Genomic DNA, 17,049 nt, shown 5'->3' with positions numbered 1-17,049 from the left:
ACAAGATAACATAATGACAGTGTTTCTCTTTGTATTGTATTCCTGTCTCGGCTATAAAGTGAGACTAAGGAACCGGTGTACCATATTATACCAACATTATTATCGAATTTTACCTATCTGCCTCTCTGAGCCCATTTTCTTCTAGCACATGCATCTCACTCTCTCCCCCAATTTTTCGACTACACCTGTATCTTGTACAGTATCGATTACACTTGTATACTGTACAGTATTGATTACAATTGTATACTGTACAGTATTGATTACACGTTTAGACTGTACAGTATTGATTACAATTATATACTGTAGGATCGATTACACTTGTATACTATACAGTATTGATTACAATTGTATACTGTACAGTATTGATGACAATTGTATACTGTACAGTATTGATGACAATTGTATACTGTACAGTATCGATTACAATTGTATACTATACAGTATCGATTACAATTGTATACCGTACATTATCTACTACACCTGTATCTTGTACATTATCGATTACACTTGTGTACTATGCATTTTCTATTATACCTGCATCTTGTACAGTATCAATTACACTTGTATACTGTACAGTATTGATTACACTTGTATACTATACAATATTGATTACAATTGTATACTGTGCATTATCGATTACACTTCTATACTGTACAGTATCAATTACACTTGTATACTTACAGTATCTATTACCATACACTGTACAGTATCAATTACACTTGTATACTTACAGTATCTATTACCATATACTGTACAGTATCAATTACACTTGTATACTGTAAAGTATCTGTTAGTTATATACTGTACAGTATCAATTACACTTGTACTGTACATTACTACACCTGTATCTTGTACATTATTGATTACACTTGTATACTATACATTATCTATTACACTTGTGTACTGTACAGTATCAATTACACTTATATACTGTACAGTATAGATTACACTTGTATACTGTACAGTATAGATTACACTTCTATACTATATAGTGTTGATTACAATTGTATACTGTACATTTTCTACTACACCTGTATCTTGTACGTTATTGATTACACTTGTATATCATACATTATCAATTACACTTGTATACTGTACAGTATCGATTAAACTTGTATACTGTACAGTATCGATTACACTTGTATACTGTACAGTATCGATTACACTTGTATCCTCTACAGTTTTGATTACAATTATATACTGTACATTATTTACTACACCTGTATCTCGTACATTATCGATTACACTTGTATACTATACAGTATCGATTACACTTGTATACTATAAAGTATTGGTTACAATTGTATACTGTACAGTATTGATTACAATTGTATACTGTACATCTACACCTGTATCTTGTATATTATTGATTACACTTGTATACTATACAGTATCGATTACACTTGTATATTGTACAGTATTGATTACAATTGTATACTGTACATTATCAATTACACTTGTATACCATACAGTACTGTATACTGTACTGCACAGTATACACTTGTACGTATCTACTACACATACTGGATATTCACTGAAACCCTACAGTGCAGAAAGAGGCCATTTGGCCCATCGAGTCTGCACCGACTACAATCCCACCCAGGCCCTATCCCCATATCCCCACATATTTACCCACTAATCCCTCTAACCTATGCATCCCGGGACACTAAGGGGCAATTTAGCATGGCCAATTAACCTACCCCACACATCTTTGAAACCGGAGCGCCTGGAGAAAACCCACGCGTACACAGGAAGAATGTGCAAACTCCACACAGACAGTGACCCAAGCCGGGAATCAAACCCAGGTCCCTGGAGCTGTGAGGCAGCAGTGCTAACCACTGTGCTACCGTGCCGCCCCTTGTGCTACCGTGCCGCCCCTATTGATTATTAATTATTGATTACACTTGTAAACTGTATATTATCTACTACTTATATATTGTACAGTATCTACCACACTGATATACTGTACATTATCAACTACACTTGTATACATATATCTACGTTATCTTGTAGTGCCAATCTTATTGCAACATAGTTTCAGAAATTAAAGTTTAGCAGATGCAATATCTCCGTAGCTCATTACATTTACATATTCCATGATTCAGATGATTTTTAAAAAATCATTAGACGTTTAAGAACCTTTGACTAACTGAATTTTGTCACCAGTAGCAAAACAACAATATCCATAACTGACCTTGACAGCTGCCCATATAGATACAGCAGTTTTGTCACATTTTGTTTGATAACTTTGAATCACAAGGAAAGTATGTGTACATTAGAGGTGTCATATGAATGCCAGCAGTTATCACTGTTGTAGATGTATTTGACACTTGAGCCACATAAGCAGATATTATGATAAGTGGGGAAAAGCTGAAGAAAGAGAAAGGAAGGCTGTGTTTCGAATGGAGTAAAGTATGTGTGTTCCAGAATAAAGCAACAGCTGATTTTGTTTAATAGTCATCTGTATTTTTATTCATTTTTGATTTTAAACCAGGATACATTTCAAAAAATGCTACATTCACTGCAGGCTGCATGAGAAAGACGAAGAATAGGGAAATGCCTATAACTTAACCAATCCTGCCCATTTCTGTCTGTGAGAATGGTCTGGATTTTGCAGCAATACTGATTGCAAAACTGTTAGTATTGGTGGTCATTACTCCTCGGAAACTGACAACAACTTCTGGGGTGCATAGAATCAGAGAATTCCTACAGTGCAGAAGGAGGCCATTCAGCCCATTGAGTCTGCACCGACTCTCCGAAAGAGCATCTTACTTGGGCCTGAACACCAACACCCCCAATTCCCATAACCCCATGCATATACCATAACTAATCCATCTAAATAACACATCCCTGGACACTAAGGGTCAATTTAGCATACCCAATCCACCAAACCTGCACATCTATGGACTGTGGGAGGAAACCGGAGCACCCAGAGGAAACCCACGCAGACATAGGGAGAAGGTGCAAAACTCCACACAGTCATCTGAGGCTGGAATTGAACCCAGATCCTTGGAGCTGTGAGGCAGCAACGATAACCACTGTGCCACCGTGCCACCCACGGATGCAGTTAAACACAGAAATCCAGAAGTCGCTGTCAGTGATTCCACACTTCTCCAGAGGATATGCTGTTGGGATCCCCCCCAGACTGTACTGAATTGAAAGTCATCAAATTGTGAGTTCCAAAGAAATAAAACCTCTTTGAAGCATTGTTTTTGGGTTTTCACGTCAAATTCTATCCCCGAACTACCTACCTTCCCTGTAGGGAATACCCTCCCTACAACGCTCCATCCCTTTTTTCTGCTTTAAGACCCTTCATAAAACCTACATTTGGTTGACCTGATTTCTCCTACTGCGACTGGGTGGTCATTCTTTCCTGTTTCATCATCATGTTCTTGTCAAGCTCCTTGTGGCGGTTCATGATACTAAAGGTGCTATATAAATATAAGTTGCTGTTTTTGAATTCTCTCTCCTCCCCCCCCCCCCCCCCCGACACACACACACACACTCGATTGTGATGTTATCATAGGTTGGAGGCGAGTTGAGGCGTTTCTCTGGAGGAGCCGGTGAGAGGGGATGGATGAACCGCTTTGGTCCCTTATCCTTTCACCAAGTTCAGAGTTACTGGCGAGTGAGTGAATGAGTGTTTTAAAAACACGCCCAGTATCTCATGCGCACCAATCACCTGCAAGAGGTTTGACAACAAGCAAACGTTACAAAGAATCTCCATGGTTACTGCAACATTGTAGTGGATTTGGGAGGAAGGGGGGAACTGCCTACAGTGCTGTCGGGAAGATTAAACGCTGGAGTTTATGCTTTACAACATCGACTTCAGCAAACTTCCGAGCAATATTTCCCCCCTCCCTCCACCCCCGGGATGTATTTGAGCCCAGAGTTGGGACTGCTCTGCTGTTCCAGCCTGTGCGGTTAGCTGGGTGAATTCAATGCCATGCACTCATAGCCCCTCTCACACATGGCTGACTGCCTGTGTTAGTATCACTGGACTGGAAACTACAAGCGGTGTGAATTTCTAATCGGAACCAGCATGGAGCAATCTGAGCCCCACTTCCCGAGTGAAACTCGACATTTCTGCACCCCCATTTCAGACCACGGCGAGGGGAGGCTATGTGATGTCTGGTGCAGTGACAAATCACTCGATCTCTGCAGGAAGGACCTAACCTGTCTGATGTGTGACATGCCGAGATGTATCGAGGTAAATGGTTATTCCCCCAGTGGCTAATTTATTCTATATGTTGTTCCCAATCTCTCTGAACCTCTGACTAACGTGAGAGTCAAACAAAGTTCACAGGAAGTCCTGGTTCCGTTCCAACTATTTGCTGTCTACTTTATTATAAAAATATTCAACAAATGGGTGGCACAGTGGTTAGCACTGCTGCCTCACAGTGCCAGGAACCGGGATTTGATTCCCGGCTTGGATCACTGTCTGTGTGGAGTTTGCACGTTCTCCCCGTGTCTTCGTGGGTTTCCTCCGGTTGCTCTGGTTTCCTCCCACAGTCCAAAGATTTGTGGGTTAGGTTGATTGGCCATGCTAAATTGCCCCTTTTAGTGTCAGGGGGATTAGGAGGGTAAATATATAGGGTTACGGGGATAGGTTCTGGGTGGGATTGTTGTCTCAATGGGCCGAATGGCCTCCTTCTGCACTGTAGATTCTATGATTCTATAAAATCTAAATTCTTAAATTGAATGCATTTCCCAATTTACAACTCCATTAATTTGACACCAGTTCTGGCAACCCTTCCAACCCAACCCTCATTCGCTCCTGGTTGTCCCTATTACTGTTATTGTTCTTATTGTTCCTTCGGTGAGGATTCATTCACACTCCATTTTAACATTGCAGGAGAGCCAGGTTTCTGCTACAGATGGTTGGGGGTTAACATTCGGCGGTGTCGGCTTGAGCCGCAGATCTGAAAGTTATACCGTCCCAGCGCTCTGGCATTCCCGGATTCAGATGTTGCAAAACCGCAGTGTAAACTCAGGTCTTCAGTGATTCAGGTTCTGCAGGCAGGGTAGAGCACTAAATTTGGGACTATACTGGAGTACTGTAAGGCTGGGACTATACTGGAGCACTGTAAGGCTGGGACTATACTGGAGCACTGTAAGGCTGGGACTGGAGCACTGCAAGGCTGGGACTGGAGCACTGTAAGGCTGGGACTGGAGCACTGTAAGGCTGGGACTGGAGCACTGTAAGGCTGGGACTATACTGGAGCACTGTAAGACTAGAACCAATCTGCCAATCATGGGGGGAATAACCTGAGATTCCATTGGATATTCCACGCTGTTTGACCCTCCTGGGATTCATAGAATCCCTATAGTACAAAAAGAGGCCATTCAACCCATTGAGTCTGCACCGACTCCCCGAAAGTGCATCCCACTCAGGCCCTCCTCTCTACGCTATCCCCATAACCCCACACATTTACCATGGTTAATTCCTCTAACCTATACATCTTTGGATACTAAAGGGCAATTTGGCATGGCAAATCCACCTAAACTGCACATCTTAGGAAACCAGAGCACCCGGAGGAAACCCACACAGACACAGGGAGAATGTGCAAACTCTATATAGGCACCCAAGGACAGAATTGAATCTGGGTGCCTGGCACTGTGAGGCAGCAGTGCTAACCACTAATAGTAAAACATAGTTTGAATCTCCTAAATTTAACCAAAACGATCTGCTGCAAATGTGATGTGATGAATATTGTCAACTATTTCTACAAAATCTCATGAAGTAGGTTTGTGTTTTGGAGGTACTACATGAGTCATCTGTTTGTGAACACGCACTTCAAGGGACAACATATGTACATTCTTCAAACTTCTGTTCCTCTAACTTTAACCTTGCAATGTTTCATTCCACCCACAACACCTAGTGTTGTTCTGTAACCTTCAATTGACCATTTAAAGTATGTTGTCACTCACTGATATCACCAACAAGAAAATGATTCTAATTGTTGTGTAATCTAGAGAAAGACAATTAGTCTGGTCATAATCGTCAAATCTTATGGCACAGTGCGTAATGCCCTGAGCCAGAAGCTCTGGGTTTAAGTCCCACAGTAAGAAGTCTCACAACACCAGGTTAATGTCCAACAGGTTTATTTGGTAGCAAATACCATAAGCTTTCGGAGCACTGCTCCTTCATCAGATGGAGTGGAAATGTGCTCTCAAACAGTGCAAACAGACAAAATCAAGTTGCAGAATACTGATTAGAATGCGAATCCCACCTCAGGGCTTGATGGCCAAGGAATGCATGTTTATAATGCGGTCAAACAGGTAGAATATCAACTTGTAAATCCTGTAATTCCTGGTCAGAATAAAGGAAATTAGAGCCTTTACCATCACAATTCCTCCAGGTTACAACATGCATGCAAATTCCTTTGGGGGGGTGGGATGGTTGGATGGCTGGGTTGGATCAGGTTGGCGCTCACAGCATGGGGTTCAATTTCCGTTCTGTCTGAGGTGGATACTCTATCCATGGTGGAGGTCGTGACGTTGTGGTTAGGAAGCTGCCTTCTGGCAGAGAATTCACATAGAAGAACCCCCCTAATCTGACAGCACTGTTATATACAAGTTAACAAATATGTTTTTGTCCTTTTGATTCATAATTCGCACATGGCTAAGTGGGGCATGCTGAGGTGACAAAGGACAGCACACATGCCTTTCTGTATTTCAGCTGCAGAAATGGCCATGGTTGTTACAGGTTTGTCCAGTAATTGCTTCGGTTACCATAGATGACTACACAATCTTCACCCTGCAATTAATTTTGCATAGAACACAATTCAAAACAACTACCCTAATCTCACTGGTGTACAGTGGGAGTGTTCAGGCCATCAAGAAGCAACAGGGAGGAAAAGCGATCTTGAAATTAAGACTGCCAAGAGAGGCAGTGAATAAAAAAAGACGGGTGATACTGAAAATATTGACTCAAAGTAATGGAGGATGTAAAACCAGTGTGGAGGATGTAAAACCAGTAAAAGCATCAGGGACCCTCATCACCTCCACAGAATCCTACCCCTAGGGTCAACCCTGCACATCAGGCTAATCTTGCACTGGTAGTAGAATTGTCTAAAAAATTTGCAATTTTTTAAGGAAAAAGTGGACAAATGTACTTTGTGGCCATTCTTATTGTCAAATACAATACACAGGGCATTTGGAAAGCTTTGCTGTTATTCTGTGACTTTTCAATTGTTGTAACCACATTCTAATTGGAGGCTAGATGGGTACATCCAACCCCAAACCAGTTTCCAGGCAGCACGGTGGCACAGTGGTTAGCACTGCTGCCTCACAGCGCCATGGACCTGGATTCGATTCCTGGGTTAGGTCACTGTCTGTGTGAAGTTTGCACATTATCCCCATGTCTGCGTGGGTTTCCTCCGAGTATTCTGGTTTCCACCCATTGTCCAAAGATGTGCTGGTTGGGTGGATTGGCCATGCTAAATTCTCCCTCTGTGTACATGAACAGGCAATACAATACACATCTCTTTAACCTGTGTTTAATGTTCCCTCCACCCACATTGTCTGTACCTTTAAGACCTGGCTGGCTGTAGGATTCGCATTCTAATCAGTATTCTGCAACTTGATTTTGTGTCTGTTTGAACTGTTTGAGAGCACATTTCCACTCCATCTGACGAAGGAGCAGCGCTCCGAAAGCTTATGGTATTTGCTACCAAATAAACCTGTTGGACTTTAACCTGGTGTTGTGAGACTTCTTACTGTGTACATGAACAGGCACCAGAGTGTGGCGACTAGGGGATTTTCAAAGTAACCGTTTTACAGGCCAGATTGGAAAGTAAAGATATTTAAAAGTCCAGTTAAAGGCAAGTTGGTTTCCGGGTGCCATCAAGCTTCTTCCTTCATTTCAGGTAGGTCCCAGGAATTTGGGTGGCTGTTTGGGCTCAATGGAAGGCCTTCTTTGATGGGATTTGCACCTGTCTGCACTGTTGGTGATCTTCAGTTAGAAATAGGACTTGGCTCCATTGCTTCCAGTCTCCTATCAACAGGAGTTCTCAATCGCAGCAAACAATATTATCCAAATGTGCCTGCTGTACCTAGTCATCATCTTAACAACATATTGACTGGTTAGTTGCAATCTTCCAAGAGCTGCTTCATCAACACATTTTCAGGGTCTGGGAGCAACTTTTGATGTAATATCTCTCATCCCGCCGGCCACTGGAATTTTAGTGGGCGGATTGTGGAGAATGTGAAACGCCATTGACGTCGGGCAGGAATTTCCGGCTTTTAGACCAGCGCGGCTGGAGAATTCCGCCCAGCATTTCCCAATGTGAATGCAAGGTGTTTGGAATAAGTTTGGTCTGAAATTAAATAGCAAATAAAATATTGTAAATTTTCACTGCTGTCAACTTTTTAAAAGTCTATTTATCTCCACAAAAAGAAGGGTTTCCACCCCAGCCAATTACTTGAGCATCAACAAGTGATGGAAGTGGTTGAAGACAGCACTATCAAGCAGCACTTAGCAATAAAAGGCTCAGTTTGGGTTCTGCCAGGGCCACTCAGCTCCTATCTTCATTACAGCCTTAGTCCAACATGGACTAAAAAGCTGGACTCAAGAGGTGAGATGAGAATGATTGCCCTTGACATTAAGGCAGCATTTGAGTGGATCAAAGGTTACAGGGAAAAGGCGGCAGAATGGGGCTGAGAAACGTATCAGCCATGATTGAATGGTGGAGCAGACTCGATGGGCCGAATGGCTAATTCTACTCCTATATCTTATGGTCTTATGGATGTAGTGTCAAGGAGCCCCACCAAAACTGGAATCAATGGGAATCAGGGAAAAACTTGTCCACTGATTGGAGTCATATCTGGCACAAAGGAAGATGGTTGTGATTCTTAGAGGTCACTTATCTCGGTCCCAGGACACCACAGCAGGAGCTACTCAGGCTAATGTCTGAGGCCAAACTATCTTCAGCTGCTGCATCAGTGATCGCCTGTGAGTTCCCCTCCGAGACACACAACCACCTTGACTTGCGACTATATCCCTATTTCTTCACTGTTGCTGGATCAAAATCCTGGAACTCCTTTCATAACAGCAGTGACTGCAGTCATAGAATCCCTACAGTTCAGAAAGAGGCCATTCGGCCCATCGAGTCTGCACCAACAACAATCCCTCCCAGGCCCTATTCCCGTAACCTCACATATTTACCCTGACACTAAGGGGCAATTTAGCATGGCCAATTTACCTAACCTGCACATCTTTGGACTGTGGGAGGAAACCGGAGCACCCGGAGGAAACCCACACAGGTGGAGGGAGGGGGGGACAGACACAGGGAGAATGTGCAAACTCCACACAGACAGTGACCAAGCCAGGAATTGAACCCGGGTCCCTGGTGCTGTGAGGCAACAGTGCTAACCACTGTGCCACAGTGCCGCCCTAAAGCCTATTGCACTTGGTATTCCCAGGCGGTTTCCCATCCAAGTACTAACCAGGCCTGAGTCTGCTTAGCTTCCGAGATCAGATGAGATCAGGCGTTTTCAGACTAGTATGGCCATAGTCATTCAACATGGTGGTTTATCACCACCTTCACAAGGGAAATTAGGGATGGTTGATAAGTGCTGGCCTAGACAGTGACATCCACATACCATGAACGAATAAATTTTAAAAATGTAAATAATTCTAGAATAGATGTGTGTTTCTGTTTAGGAAGAGGGAGGGAGTAATTTCCATTGAAGTCGAAGAAGTGCACAATGGGAGGCTAAATCAATATCACCCACTATCACCCAAAGTCAAATTTACTTCCAATTTATTTATCTATTTCTTTGCATACTTTTGTCTGCATTTATGTTGTCCGATAGGATATTTTTTATCAAACACAACATAAGTCAATTTTAGACAAATCTGTGTGCATGTAGAGTATACTAGACTTTATAAAATGGTAAACATTTGAACTTGTTTTGACAAGTCTTGGTATGTCCGGCATCTTCTTTCCTACAGCATCTGTACCTGGAGGGCAACCTGCTTCAGGAGTTGCCAGATGAACTGTTTGATCATCTGCCACAGCTAGTGTGGCTGGACTTGAGAAAGAACAGACTACAGAAGCTACCTGCTAAAATTGGAAATCACAGGTATGGCTACAGGATCCTAACTCTGATTGATCCAAGATACAGTGAGGGGAATATTGTCCCCCCCTCCCTCCACCTTCACCCCCCCCCCCCCCCCCCCCGGCTCGCCACCAAGCTGCTGGTCCTGGTTCTAACACCAAGAAAGAGATAATTTGCATGAGTGAGGAGTGGACATCTGCAGTGCTCGCCCCAAATTGTCAGCCTGAATGTCAAAATGGCTCAATGCTGCCTGGGTGGCAAGGGTCCACCAAGCTGGACCACAAATAATTTGGTCTTGTTCAGACCTTCTGCTGTTATTGGAGCAAATGCAGTTCTTTCCATAGTAAGAACTCTCACAACACCAGGTTAAAGTCCAACAGATTTACATGGAATCACAAGCTTTTGGAGCACTCCTCCTTCATCAGATGCATCACCTGATGAAGGGGCAGCCCTCTGAAAGCTCATGATTCCAAATAAACCTGTTGGGCTTTAACCTGGTGTTGTGAGACTTCTTACTGTGTTGACCCCAGTCCAACGCCGGCATCTCCACATCATGGCTCTTTCCATAGTAATTATCTGGGGTCTGTTTACAAACCTCAATGGGACATTCAACAATTACTCATGAATATGAGAGCTTGGGATGATAGTGTTGTAATGGTAATGTTACTGGGCTAATTATCCAGAAAACCCAGGTTAACATTCAGGCAATGTGGGTTCAAATCTCACCACACAGCCGATGGAATTTAAATTCAATTAATAATCTTTTAAGCAATTGAAACTTCGGGCAGGATTTTCCAGTTGCCAGCGCCCCAAGACCGGAAATTCCTGCCCAATGTCGATAGACCTTTAAATGGTCCGCCAAATTTCCTGTCCCACCCACTACGATTCCCGTGGCGGGCGGGACTAGAAAATCCTGTGCTTTGGTTTCAATAATAGTGACCATCAAATTATGATCGAATGTTGTAAAAAATCCATCTGGTTCACAATGAGAAGGACATCTGCCATTAAAAGAGAAAATGCTGGAAAATCTCAGAAGGTCTGGCAGCATCTGTAAGGGGAGAAAAGAGCTGACGTTTCAAGTCCAGATGACCCTTTGTCAAAGTTAAAAGCCATAGAAAGTGGGAGATATTTATACTGTAGGGTGAGGAAATGAAAGATGAGTCATAGCCACAAAAGTCCACTTACCTGATGAAGGAGCAACGCACCAAAAGCTCATGATTCCAAATAAACCTATTGGACTTGAACTTGATGCTGTGAGACTTATTACTATAGACATAAAAGCAAGGGGAAAGGCTAAGAGGTGCTAATGGCAGTCCATAGAGCGAATAGAAGGTGGGAATGGCCAAACGGCAGAGAAGCTGAAATCAGAGGCTAAAATGTGACAGATTAAGATTTGGGGGAGGGGCAAGATGTGTGGGAGAGAGGTAAAATTGATAAAAAAAGGGAAAAGGAAAGCAAAGGGGGAAAAAGGTAAGAAAAGGGGGGAAGAGTGGGGGGGAAGAAAAATAAAGAAAGACAATAAAGAAATAAAAGATAGAGAACAGTTAAAAATTAAATAAAATGAAAACTGCCATCTTTTCCTGGTCTGGCCTTAACTCCACATCCACAGTAACATGGTTGATTCTTAACTGCCCTCTTAAATGACTTAGTTGGATACTTGAGTAAAAGGGCAATTAGGGATGGGCAATGCCAGCGGTGCTGACATTCCATCAAATAATTTTTAGAAAGTTGCTGAGGCCCATGGAAGATATAATGGGTGAAATTTCCTGGAAAAGCAAGGATTTTCCTTTGGCAAACTGCCCTAACATGGATGGGGAGGGGTGATGGCGGTCAGTGAGGGTGAGGGCTGGTGGGAGTAAGATGCATAACTCACTTTTCCCCTACAGAATTTAAATTGCCAGTCTAAATGGGACAGGCTTGCCACGTAACCAAATTCTGCCCAAAATCCATGGCCTCGCCCAGGGTGAAATGAAATAATTGGTTTAAGTTATTTCCAATAATGAATGGATTTGGTTTCTCTGGAGTGATTGGCAGCGATCATTCACAGTTTAGCATTTCCAGTCTTAAGAACAATCTTGTGTCTGTGATATTGAATAGTACAAAGGGAAATTTCTTTGGTGTATTTCCTGTTTGATTTCTATGCAGCCAGAACATTTCCATTATTCCAGTCCTTGAAAGTGCCAATTAGTCCCAATCCCCTGCTCTTTCCCTGCAGATCTTTCTATTGTAAGCACATATCCAATTTCCTTTTGACAGTTGGGGGAGTTCAGTTGGCCAGATGGCTAGAGTGTGATATAGAATGATGTAAACAGCATGGGTTCAATCCATGTACTGGCTGTGGTACCTCATGGAGGGCTGCCTCCCCCTCTTGCTTCACATTTAAGGAGTGGTGCCCCTCAAACTATATAGAACCAATTGTCTCTGTCTAATGGTGAAAGATGTCTGGAGTCCTTCGTGGACAAAGGCTAATTACTTCTGCAAATTCCAATGCTTCCACCATCTTTTCAGACTGTGCATTCCAGATCATAATGAATAATAGCAAGGATTTTTGTAATTACTTAAAAAGATAGGATCTGTCATGGGCTCAGGTTTTGAATAACATAAAATGTTGTTGCAGTACATCAGGGAAACTACAGCATCACTGGAATAGTAGTCCAAAGGCTAATGCTCTGGGGACACAGGTCCAAATTTAAATTCAGTAAATAAAAATCTGGAATTAAAAGCTGGCCTAATGGTGACCATAAAACCATTGCCATAAAACCCCATCTGGTTCACTAAAGGCGGCACGGTGGCACAGTGGTACTTCTGCCTCACAGCACCAGGGATCTGGGTTCAATTCCTGCCTTGGGTGGCTGTCTGTGTGGAATTTACACATTCTTCTCATGTCTGCATGGGTTTCCTCCGGGTGCTCTGGTTTCCTCCCACAGCTTGGAATTTGCAGAAGTAATTAGCCATTGCTCACGAAGGACCCCAGGCATCTTTCGCCATTAGACAGAGACAATTGGTTCTATATAGTTTGAGGGGCACCACTCCATAAATGTGAGGCAAGAGGAAGAGGCAGCCCTCCATGAGGTACCACAGCCGGTACATGGCTGTGCAGGTCAGGTGGCTTGGCCATGATAAATTGCCCCTTAGTGTCAGGGGGATTAGCAAGGTAAATACATTGTGTTACAGGGATAGGGCCTGGGTGGGATCGTTGTCAGTGCAGGCTTGATGGGCCTCCTTCTGCACTGTATGGATTCTATTCTACTAATGGAAATGTGCTGTCCTTACCCAGTCAGGCCTACACGTGACTCATTAATTGCTCCCAGGGGTAATTAGAGATGGGCAACAAATGCTAGCCTTGCTACATCCCAAGAAAGAATGAAGGGGGAAAAAAAACATGCTGGAACACTAGTTTCTATCCATGAAGAATGTGTACTTTTCATGTGAACAATATTGTAGCAACTGCACAGCTTTGGTCTAACCTTGTTTTAGGTGCGCACTTGGTAGCAAAGATCCCTGTGTTTGTTGTTAATATCAATGATGGTTTCAGGATGAATCTGCTAATATATGTGTCAGTTTGGCTGTATTCTCACTCCTGGGCCAGAGTGTGACCCAAAAAGCTACCCTGGGGCAGGGTGTTAAATGTTAAAACTGTCAAAATGCTATATTTGTAGTTAGCTGTAATTTTTTTTGCTCTATAAACTTAGAAGTTATACAAGTAATAAGATAATTCAAGAATTTAGTTTCTAAAATAAGTGAAGACAGTAAAGGAATTTAATTTTTCAGGTGCCTTAAAACACTTTTGTTGGAACGAAATCCACTCAGAGAGTTACCGATTGAACTAGGTAAGGATTATTATATAATTGTTGAGAGTAAAACATTAATTTTAATATCCACTACTTGAATTTAGTACAAAAAAATATATCTTTTGTTAAAGTATACCAATTTATTAGAGTTACTTCATAAACAAGCAAATAGTAATAATTTTGTGTGCAGAATTTGAGATATTAAGTTCATGTCACTGTATTTTTCAGGAAATGTACTATCTCTTAAAGCACTTAACCTGAGGAATTGTCCACTGCAGTTTCCACCTTTGGATATAGTACATTTAGGCACCCAAATCATTCTTTCATTTCTTAGGCAGCAGGGCACTGGACTTGTTTCTGCAGCTCAAAGACAAGAAACAGGTAGGAATTTGGAAATGTATTTATTACTTTGCTTTGTTATAATGTACGTTGCCACTTCTTGTATCTTCCATTATTATTCTATGTACAATGGAATCCTAGTGTATCACATGATATTATGGCAGGAATCTCAGTGAATTCTTTTATTTCATGTCATAGAAATCATAGAAACCCTACAGTGCAGAAGGAGGCCATTCGGCCCATCGAGTCTGCACCGACCACAATCCCACCCAGGCCCTACCCCCACATATTTACCCACTAATCCCTCGAACCTACACATCTCAGGACTCTAAGGGGCAATTTTTTTTTTAACCTGGCCAATCAACCTAACCCGCACATCTTTGGACTGTGGGAGGAAACCGAAGCACCCGGAGGAAACCCATGCAGACACGAGGAGAATGTGCAAACTCCACACAGACAGTGACCCGAGCCGGGAATCGAACCCGGGACCCTGGAGCTGTGAAGCAGCAGTGCTAACCACTGTGCTACCGCGCCGCCCATATAGGAACATGAAAATGTGCTATAAAGGTTCAGCATAACTTCCCCGCTTGTGTACTCAGTGCTTCTATTTAAGAATCCCAAGATCCCATATGCTGTGCTAACCGCTCTTCCAATGTGTCCTGCCATCTTCAAAGATCGATGCACGTGCATCCCAGTTCCTTCCGTTCCTGCGCACTTTTTAAGTTCCTGTGCCATTAAGTCTACATTGCCTCTCCCTATCTATTCTGGCAAAATGGACTTCTTTTTATTAAATTCCATCTGACACTTGTCTACCCATTTTGCTAGCCTATGTCCTGCTGGAGTTGATTTGTATCAGCCTCACTATTTGCCACTCTTCCAAGTTTACTATCATCAGCAAATTTTGAAGTTTTACTCTGCGTTCCATGACTCAAGTTCTTTATATGCAGAAAAAAAAATAATGGTCCCAGTGCTGACCTTTGTGGAGCACCACTGTCTACTACCTCCAGTCCAGAAAACAATCATTACCATGAATCACTTTTTTCTGTCATTAGCCTCCTGTTAATCCCAATGGATGCTGACCCTCCTATTCCATAAGTCTCAATTTTGTTAATCAGCCTTTTAGGTTATATTTTGCCAAATGCTTTCTTAAAATCCATATAGACAACATCCACCACATTCCCTTCATCTACCTTCTCTAATATTTCATCTAAATATTCAATTAAATTAGTAAGCACGATCTGTGCACAAAACCATGCTGGCTTTCGTTAATTAACTCAAACCTCTCCAAGTGCCTGTTGATTTTTTTTTCCTAATTATGGACTTAAAACCTTACTCACTATTGCACTTAAGCTAACTGGCCTGTAGTTGCAAGGATTGTCCTTATACCCTTTCTTGAATAAGGGTGTCATATTTGCCACTCTTCAACCTTCAATCCATGTCCAGGGAAGACTGAAAGATTAAGTCAAGTCCTTTTGCTATCTCCACCCCCACACCATGTCTAGTAATCTGGGAGGCAAGGCATCCAGACCAAGATGACCTCTGCACACCAAGCATAATATGTCTTCCCAGTAACTCCTCGCTTTCAATTTTAAAAAAATCCTATTTATTAGTGTCACAAATAAGCTTACATTAATGCTGCAAGGAAGTTACTGTGAAAATCCCTGACTCGCCACACTCCGGCGCCTGTTTGGGTACACTGAGGGAGAATTTAGCATGGCCAATGCACCTAACCAGCATGTCTTTCGGACTATGGGAGGAAACCAGAGCACCCGGAGGAAACCCACGGTTTCCCATTGGGAGCAATGGGGCAAGATTGTAGTCCAGAAACTTGGAAGCGTGGATTTCTTGGATCGTCTTTGATTGCCAGGAGTTGTTCTTGTATATAATCAAGAAAGGGAAATAATACATTGGACATTTAAATTACCATTATGGAAATGTTGGTCTATAATAGTGTAATTGCATCTGACCCTAACATAGTCCAGATTCCTGACCTCACTCTTCCCTCCACCTGCAACATTAATTTCACTGTCCCTTGGTTACATCATTCCCCATGGCTTCCCCGCTCAACACACAGCCCAGACCACTGGGGGTATTTTCCCAGACGAGGCGAGGGAGGGTTTTGTGTCCATGCGGGGAATTAAATTCTCTGAAGTTGACGTTGACCCTGCATCCCTGTGACATTGTTCCACCAGCCCGATTGGCACGATTGGATATCTGCATGAGGGTGGACCAGTGCACACACGCAGGCTGGTATTAACTACCATCTTCCATAGAATCCCTACAGAGCAGAAAGAGGCCATTTGGCCCATCAAGTTTGCAGCGACTCTCCGAAAGAACATCTTACCCAGGCCCACCTCCCCACCCAATCCTCATAGACCCCACACATTTACCATGGCTCATGCCCCTAACCTACACATCTTTGGATACCAAGGGGCAATTTAGCATGGTCAATCTACCTGACCTGCACATCTTTGGACTGTGGGAGGAAACACTGTGCCACCCTCTTGTACGTTGGCGGAAGGACAAAACAGTGAAAATGGGGAAATGGGTGGCATGGTGGCACAGTGGTTAGCACTGCTGCCTCACAGCGCCAGGGACCTCGGTTCGATCCCCGGCTTGGGTCATTGTCTGTATGGAGTTTACATGTTCTCCCTGTGTCTGCATGGGTTTCCTCCAGGTGCTCCGGCTTCCTCCCACACTTTGAAAGATGTGCTGGTTAAGTGCATTGGCCCGAATAGGCGCTGGAATGTGGCGACTAGGGGAATTTCACAGTAACTTCAGTGCAATGTTAATGTAAGCCTTACTTGTGACTAATAAATAAATGAACTTTACTTTTACTTTACTTAAAAAATAC

At 42.8% G+C, this 17,049-nt stretch overlaps 1 non-coding gene across 1 annotated transcript; it reads right to left on the bottom strand.

Annotated features, from left to right (window-relative positions):
- Positions 1–9,401: 9,401 nt before the first annotated feature.
- Positions 9,402–9,520, bottom strand: LOC144501453 (5S ribosomal RNA). The gene has a single exon (XR_013499109.1). It is a non-coding gene; the product is annotated as a 5S ribosomal RNA (ribosomal RNA).
- Positions 9,521–17,049: the final 7,529 nt, after the last annotated feature.

Source organism: Mustelus asterias, chromosome 1 (genome assembly GCF_964213995.1).
Source record: "Mustelus asterias chromosome 1, sMusAst1.hap1.1, whole genome shotgun sequence".
NCBI classification, from domain to species: Eukaryota; Metazoa; Chordata; class Chondrichthyes; order Carcharhiniformes; family Triakidae; genus Mustelus; species Mustelus asterias.
The sequence above is the reverse complement of the archived record's forward strand: the minus strand, read 5'-3'. Positions and strand labels throughout refer to the sequence as shown.